Source organism: Lagenorhynchus albirostris, chromosome X, assembly GCF_949774975.1.
Source record: "Lagenorhynchus albirostris chromosome X, mLagAlb1.1, whole genome shotgun sequence".
In the NCBI taxonomy this organism is placed as follows: domain Eukaryota; kingdom Metazoa; phylum Chordata; class Mammalia; order Artiodactyla; family Delphinidae; genus Lagenorhynchus; species Lagenorhynchus albirostris.
In genome coordinates, this window is record NC_083116.1 from 106,006,602 (window position 1) to 106,014,279 (window position 7,678).

The window sequence follows — 7,678 nt, forward strand, 5'->3', positions numbered from 1 at the left end:
GGTGGGGGGGAAGTCTGGGCCTGCTATATATGACCACCCCGGCCTGGAGGCTCCGGGAACTGAGTGCATGGGTGCAGCTTTGTTGCCATCTCTACTCCCTCATTAGCGCTCAGGCCCCGCCCCTCCCCCCGCCCCCCACCCCACCCGCCGCCTTGACTTCAGTTAGGGCCTAGGTTTCCTTGATTTACAGAATCAGGAAATTCTCTCTTAGATTAAGGCTTTCCCCCTTGAGAATTTCCAGGCAGAACTCAGCCTACCAGTTTTTCAGGAACCTTCCACTTTCGATCACAGAGGCGGGATTTGTGGGGGTAACCTTTGTTATGGGAGGGGGGAAGGATCCCTTGGGTCCGCATTCAGGTCCTCACCTTGACTGCAGAGCAGTCCTGGGAATCCGCCCTTGGCCGAACAAACGCGGTGAACAACCGTCCGGCTCCGCCCCCGGAGCGGAAGTGTGGGAGCCACTACCGGCTGCGGCTGCCTCGTGCGGGGTTCCAACGGCTGACGGGACGCGCAGGGCTTTATGGGATCCCGGGGTTCAGAGGTCAGCCGTCCCATGATCCTCCACTCGCGGGTCTCTCCGGGCCATCTATTAGAGCCCGTGACCCCTCCCTCTGTGGTCCCGAGTCCTTCAGCCTCCAAACAAAGCCCTCACCTCCCCGAGTCCCTAGTGGGGAAGGCAGGGCGTTGCTCTGACCATCTCTGCCTGACAAGAAGGGCGCCACCCTGTGAGCCTCCCTCCTTGGGAGAGAGACGCTCTCATTAGCACTGAGGTCCTTACCTTGACCCTGGTTTGTCTGGTTATGGCCAAGACCCCTTCCCTTGCAGAACTGGGACCTGATCCTGATAGACAAAGCCCTTCCCTCGCCAAGACCAGACAGACAGAAATGAGGAGGCTTCTCATCCCTATGGCTCTGCCTGGGGCCTCTCGTGGTTAAGAATGGGGGCAGGGGTCTGTAAAGCCCCCTCATTTGTGGGTCTAGTGATACCTCTTTCCTCACTCAGGGACCCCACCATACTCCTGGCCAGTCCCGGGACCGGATCCTCCCTGACCCTCCAACCTGAGCTTCTCCCTCTACTGAACTGAGGCTGTTCTTCTTAGACCAAGACTTTGACCTCACTGAAAACTATGAGACTTATAAGAGAGGATGCCCTGCCTGGGCATTCTAGGTCTGAGAGCACGTTTGGGCAGGTCTCTGAATGACCTATATTTTGGCGTGGTTGTCTCTCCAGTCCTCACTCATTTCGGGGGGGGGGGGTGTTCCTTTTGTCGATCTCTTGGATTAAAAGGTTCCTGGGGAATGCCACATCCCTGCAAACTCTTGAGCAGCGTACCTAATGCAAACCTTGTAGTTTCATGTCCCAGACTTGACGTGAGATGGGGAAAATGCAACATAAGGCAGGGGGCCCAGGACAGGGGTGGGCTCCCAGAGAAAAATAATGCTAATCTGTCCTTTTCAATAGCCAGAATTAGCCTCTTCTGTGACTTGTTTTAATTGATTTATAGGCATACCTCTTTTTATCGTATTTCACTTAATCATGTTTCACAGATATTCTGTTTTATTATGAATTGTAAGTTTGTGGTTACCGTGCATTGAACATGTGAATGGGTGCCATTTTCCCAACACCATGTGTTCACGTGGGGTCCCTGTGCCACATTTTGTTAATTCTTGAAATATTTTAAACTTTTTCATTATTTTCTTATGGTTCTCTGCTCAGTTACCTTTGTTATTCTTGTAACTGTTTTTGTTTTTTTGTTTGTTTGTTTTTTGCGGTACGCGGGACTCTCACTGTTGTGGCCTCTCCCATTGCAGAGCACAGGCTCCGTACACGCAGGCTCAGCGGCCATGGCTCACGGGCCCAGCCGCTCCGTGGCATGTGGGATCTTCCCGGACCGGGGCACAAACCCGTGTCCCCTGCACTGGCAGGCGGACTCTCAACCACTGCGCCACCAGGGAAGCCCACTGTTTTGTATTTTTAAATTAAGATGTGTACATTTTTTTTAGACACTGTCTAGTAAGTATACAATAGAATTAACAACTTTTATAAGCACTGGGAAACCCAAAATTTCGTGCGATTTACTTTATTGCAATATTCGCATTATTGCAGTGACCTAGAACCCAACCCACAGTGTCTGAGATATACGCATACTTCTAAAGGAAAGGAGCTGTCCAGGATGGTTTTGTGCTTCCCCTGATTGAGGTTATGTGACACTGCATATAGAGATGATCCTATTGTCACTGAGCAGCATCTGTTTCTTCTCCTTATTCCTGTTCCTCCTTCTTATTCCTAACTGGCATTTACTGAGGTATTCTTCAATGCTTTGGATAGATTCCAATCCCGTTCTTTAGCCACACAGTCCTTATCTTTATCCCAAGATATATTTGAGTGTCAAGGAATACAAGCTCTGCTTTAGGCCAAGAGGAGTATAACAGTGTGAGATCTAGAGGAATTCAGACCAGGAGTCTAGTCCCAGGCCTGTCATTTACTAGTGTTACCCAGCAAGGGCTCACTGCCTGACATGCATAGAAGCCAATACTATCACACTGCCTTCTGAGATAAACACTTTATTCCGGGACTTCCCTGGTGGTGCAGTGGTTAAGAATCTGCCTGCCAATGTAGGGGACATGCAAGAGGGAAGAGATATGGGGCTATATGTATATGTATAGTTGGTTCACTTTGTTATAAAGCAGAAACTAATACACCATAATAATTGTATAATTATATACAATTATACAATAATTGTATAATAATAATTGTAAAGCAATTGTAAAGCAATTATACTCCAATAAAGATGTTAAAAAAATGTGTTGAAAAACAAAATGACACAAATGAACTTATTTACAAAACAGAAAAAGACTTACAGATATCGAAAACAAACTTATGGTTACCAAAGGGGAAACGTGGGGTGGGGGGGAATGGATAAATCAGGAGCTTGGGATTAACACGCCCACTACTATATATAAGACAGATAACCAACGAGGACCTACTGTATAGCACAGGGGACTCTGCTCAATATTCTGTGATAATCTGTATGAGAAAAGAATCTGAAAATGAACGAATATACGTATATATGTGACTGAATCACTTTACTGTACACCTAAAACTAACACATTGTAAATCAACTATACTCCAATAAAATAAAATAAAAAATACCATGTGATCCAGCAATCCCACTCCTGTGCGCATATCCAAAGAAAACCATAATTTGCAAAGGTACACGCACCCCAATGTTCACTGCAGCACTATTTGCAATAGCCAAGACATGGAAGCAACCTAAATGTCCATCGACAGAGGAATGGATAAAAACTACGTGGTACATATACAAAACGGAATATTACTCAGTCATAAAAAAAGAAAGAAAGAATGCCATCTGCAGCAACGGGGACGAACCTAGAGATTATCACACTAAGTGAAATAAGTCAGACAGAAAGACAAATATCATATATCACTCATATGTGGAATCTAATTTTTAAAAATGACACAAATGAACTTACTTACAAAACAGAAACAGACTTACAGATATCGAAAACAAACTTATGGTTACCAAAGGGGAAACGTGGGGCGGGGGGGAATGGATAAATCAGGAGCTTGGGATTAACATACACACTGCTATATATAAGACAGATAACCAACGAGGACCTACTGTATAGCACAGGGGACTCTGCTCAATATTCTGTGATAATTTGTATGAGAAAAGAATCTGAAAATGAACGAATATATGTATATGTATAACTGACTCACTTTGCTGTACACCTGAAACTAACACAACATTGTAAATCAACTATTCTCCAATAAAGCAACAAAAAAACAAAAAAGGAATATACACGTGTAACACCACCTCTGGGCAATCATCTTAGGCATGGGTGAAAAACCCCATCACCCTGTAAAGCAAGGTTTCCAGTCCAGGAGCAAGGTCTTTTATCTCCTGAGTCAGAGGACCCTCATTAATATCAATCAGGTTTAATAAAGTTTTGCCACAGTCATCCAATAGCCAACTCCCATTAGCCAATCCTAACAGATATAACAGTCAGACCTAAACAAACATAGGCAAACAAATCCAAAGGCCTGGGACTTTAACCCAATCCTTTGAGTACCTCAGCAGCTGTAACCTTTTGTACTGTCTCTCTTAGGGTGGAACTCTAGCCCACGATCCTAGCCTTAGGACTCTAACCTGGACTCTATCCCGAGCAAAAAAAAACTCCCCCAGGCAGGACTCTAACCCACAATTCCGATGAGATTATTAGACAATTTAGGTACAGGCACATTTTAACAAGGTTACTCACCCAAAAGACGTCTGATCCAGGAGCTGTTTCTTTTCTCAAAAGTGAAAGTAGCCCGAGGAGCCTGGAGTGCCATGGCGGGGAAGCAGGAACCCAAGAGCCGACCTTCTAGACAATTTCAGTCTAGGTGGCTACGCAAGGTTGGTGCTGAGGGCCCACACTCTGCCAGGGGCTACAGTGCCTCAGGCAGGCGGTCACAAGACCTAAATCTCACCTGGGTTGCCAAAACTTACTGAACAAGGGCTCACTGCCCTGTGTGCACAGAAGCCAACACTATGGCAACAGTTTTTGAGAAAAGAGCTTTACTGCAAGGCCGACTAACACAGGAGACAAGGCTCTCAAATCTCACCTCAATCCAGTGGTCTGCGTGAAATTTAAGGGGTCAGGGTAATTTCAAACTTGGAAGCTAATTGGCTAGTCTTGAATTAGTCCATATAAGCTACTCATGCTGCTGGAGGCCAGATTTTCCTTAATTGAAGGATTGTCACGGGCTCTCCAGGCAACATTTCTGTTCTCTGAGTTCTGCAGACTGAAGATCTTGGTTCCAGGGTCATCCTGGGGTCATGGGTTGCTTCTTGGAGATGTGCAGTTCTGTCTCTGTAAAATAACACAAGGTTTGATTAATCAACAACCTATTTAAGGAGGCAAAACCAGTTTAAGCTGATCAATTGTTTTACGTGCTGTTTCACTATACCCGTGAGCCTGAGCACATTAACCTAACAGCAAGACAAAGAAATCGCAATTAACTAAAATGCTGCCTAGCAAGGACAATCATGTAATATCCACACCAGAGGATATAATACATAATGCGCTTGTGGGAGAATCTTTCCTAGTTGGAAACAACTCAAAGTCCTTAGAATTTTGTCCTTGACCAGTATCTTCCCTACCCGCTACCCTTTCTTCTAAATAACCATTATTTCCACTTATTTAACTACCAACAAAAATCTAGAACTTGCCTAGAATTTGCCAAATTACACACAAGAAAGAATAATTGAGTACGCTTTTAATGGCGAGGTCTCTGGCTCCCCCAACCCAGGGTAAAGACTGCCAGCCCAGTGGATTCTGGATTCTCTGAGGCCCTCCATCTGAGGCTCTGGCCGGGCTCACCACTCCCACAGTCTCATCTAGCCCACCAGGCAACCTCACTTGAAATTACTTCTCACTGAAGGCTTTGCATTTTCCTACGGCGCCAAACTGCCTTGCCTCAGGCCATTTACACTTGATTGCTTTCAGCTCCAACTGCCTGCCCTCTTTAACCCTACTTTTTACTTGTTCTTTAGGTCGTAGAGCGCATCCCACCATCTTTTTATATAATAGCAGCTCCTAGACTCTAAAATTCAATGGGCAGGGGCTAGATCTTGTTTTTGTGGTGGTTGTTGTTTGGGGGCTTTTTCTGGGGGGTGGCGGGGGGAAGCATCCACAGTACTAGTATGATGCCTTCCTAAGAGCTCATTCTCGATTAATGATTGGGAAATTAAAAAGGAGTAAGCATGTGGCCTAATCCATTAAAATTTAATTTATCCTACATTCCTGAATAATCTAAGCAAATCCAGGCGTATGACTTCTACTTTTACAAGAAGAAACATGAGAAGGATTTAGGCAAACCACAAATTGACGATCTTTCCCTTATTTATAGTCTTTCTCTCGGCCTTTATTGATTAAATATAAGGTACCTACTGTATACTATGCACTATGCTCTGACTACAACCCCAAATAAAACAAAATATGAGCTTTTTTTTTTTTTTTTTTTCGGGTATGCGGGCCTCTCACTGTTGTGGCCTCTCCCGTCACGGAGCACAGGCTCGGGACGCGCAGGCTCAGCGGCCATGGCTCACGGGCCCAGCCGCTCCGCGGCATGTGGGATCTTCCCGGACAGGGGCACGACCCCGTGTCCCCTGCATCGGCAGGCAATTCCTACTGCAGAAATATAAAAGAGCCCATTATGGAGGTAGACATGCTGAAGGTTGTCAACAAAATGTACAGGGAACAATTCCCTGAGATCCTAAGGAGAGACACTGAGCACACTGGTTTTTAATGAGGTTCCTTACCTCCATGAGAGCTCTGGGAGGAAGTGAGTATGACGCATCATGTCACCATGCCTAAGTGACATAGCCTCAGGTCTGACAACAGGGACAGTGCTCTATGTGGTCCCCTTCTTTCTGGGAGAGATCCTTTCATTGTCAGTCACTGTCATCATGTTGACTCCTGTTAGGAACTGGGTACCCTTCCTCTGCTGAATGAGGCCTCCCCCATCAGTCCAAGGACTTTTAAGTCCCTGAAACCATCTTCCTTCAGGCAATAAGGGATAAACTTAGTCTGAAAGCCCTGTCTATTGCCTCCCCAGGCCAATTACAGACGCGGGACTTTCTAAGGATGTATCTGTAACGGGGTAGTTGGTTGCCGCACTCCTCATACAGGACTTTTACTTTGACACTGTCACGCCTGGGATTCCACTCTCTGCTGAACAGCCAGCCTATAAACCAAGGTCCTCCCCTCCCTGACACCCTCCAGGCAGAAGTCAGGGGGCACTTGACCCTGCCAGCTCTTGCCTATGCCTCCCAGGGCTAACAGCAGAGGAGGGGCTAAGTGTAGCCCTGACAGTGGTGGACTGAGTGGTCCCCATGTCCACAGACAGGGTCTTCACTATGACTCTGCACACTTCCTGGGGCTCCATTCTCTGCTGATCTAAGGCTGAGGGCTCTGCTGATCCCCAGAGTCCCCACCTTCCCGCGACCTGAGTTGAAAGTGTTAGTCACAAGCAGCCAGGACTGTTCTGGACCTCAAGGGGCTGCCAAAGGGGATGGGACTTTATGGGATCCTACTGTTCTGGCTGGGTCTTTATTCAGGTTTATCACTGTCATTTCTGTGAGAGACTCACACTCTCTCCTCTACCAACCTGAGAACTCTGCCCTTAGACAAATTTCTTATGGCCCCAAGAAGCCTGAAGAATAAGTGAGGGTACGGTTAGCCTAACAGGTCTGCCTGAGACCCTCTGTGTCTGATAGCAGACAGGACTGGTGTCCCAATGACCACCCCCCAATATTCTGGGCTTTGGTCTCCTCAGTCCTCCTACACGGGGCCCTCATCTTGCTTTCTATCTCTTGGATTAAAGCCTGCTTAGGAAATTCCACATCTCTGCAAACTCTTGAGCAGTTTTCGCTCTGCAAACCTTACAGAGAATGGGTCCCTGGCCCAGGAGTAATGTGAGATGGGGAAGCTGTAGCACAAGGCAGGAGTCCCAGAACAGGTGGTGGTAGCCTGTCAGGGAAAAAAAGTACACTGATCTATTCTATCTCATCAGCCAGATGAAGATTCCCACGTCACTTCTGTTCTGATAGATTTACTTTCTACAGGGAAGAGACTGTGAGGATGATTTTGAGAGCCCCTAGTCTTTTGAG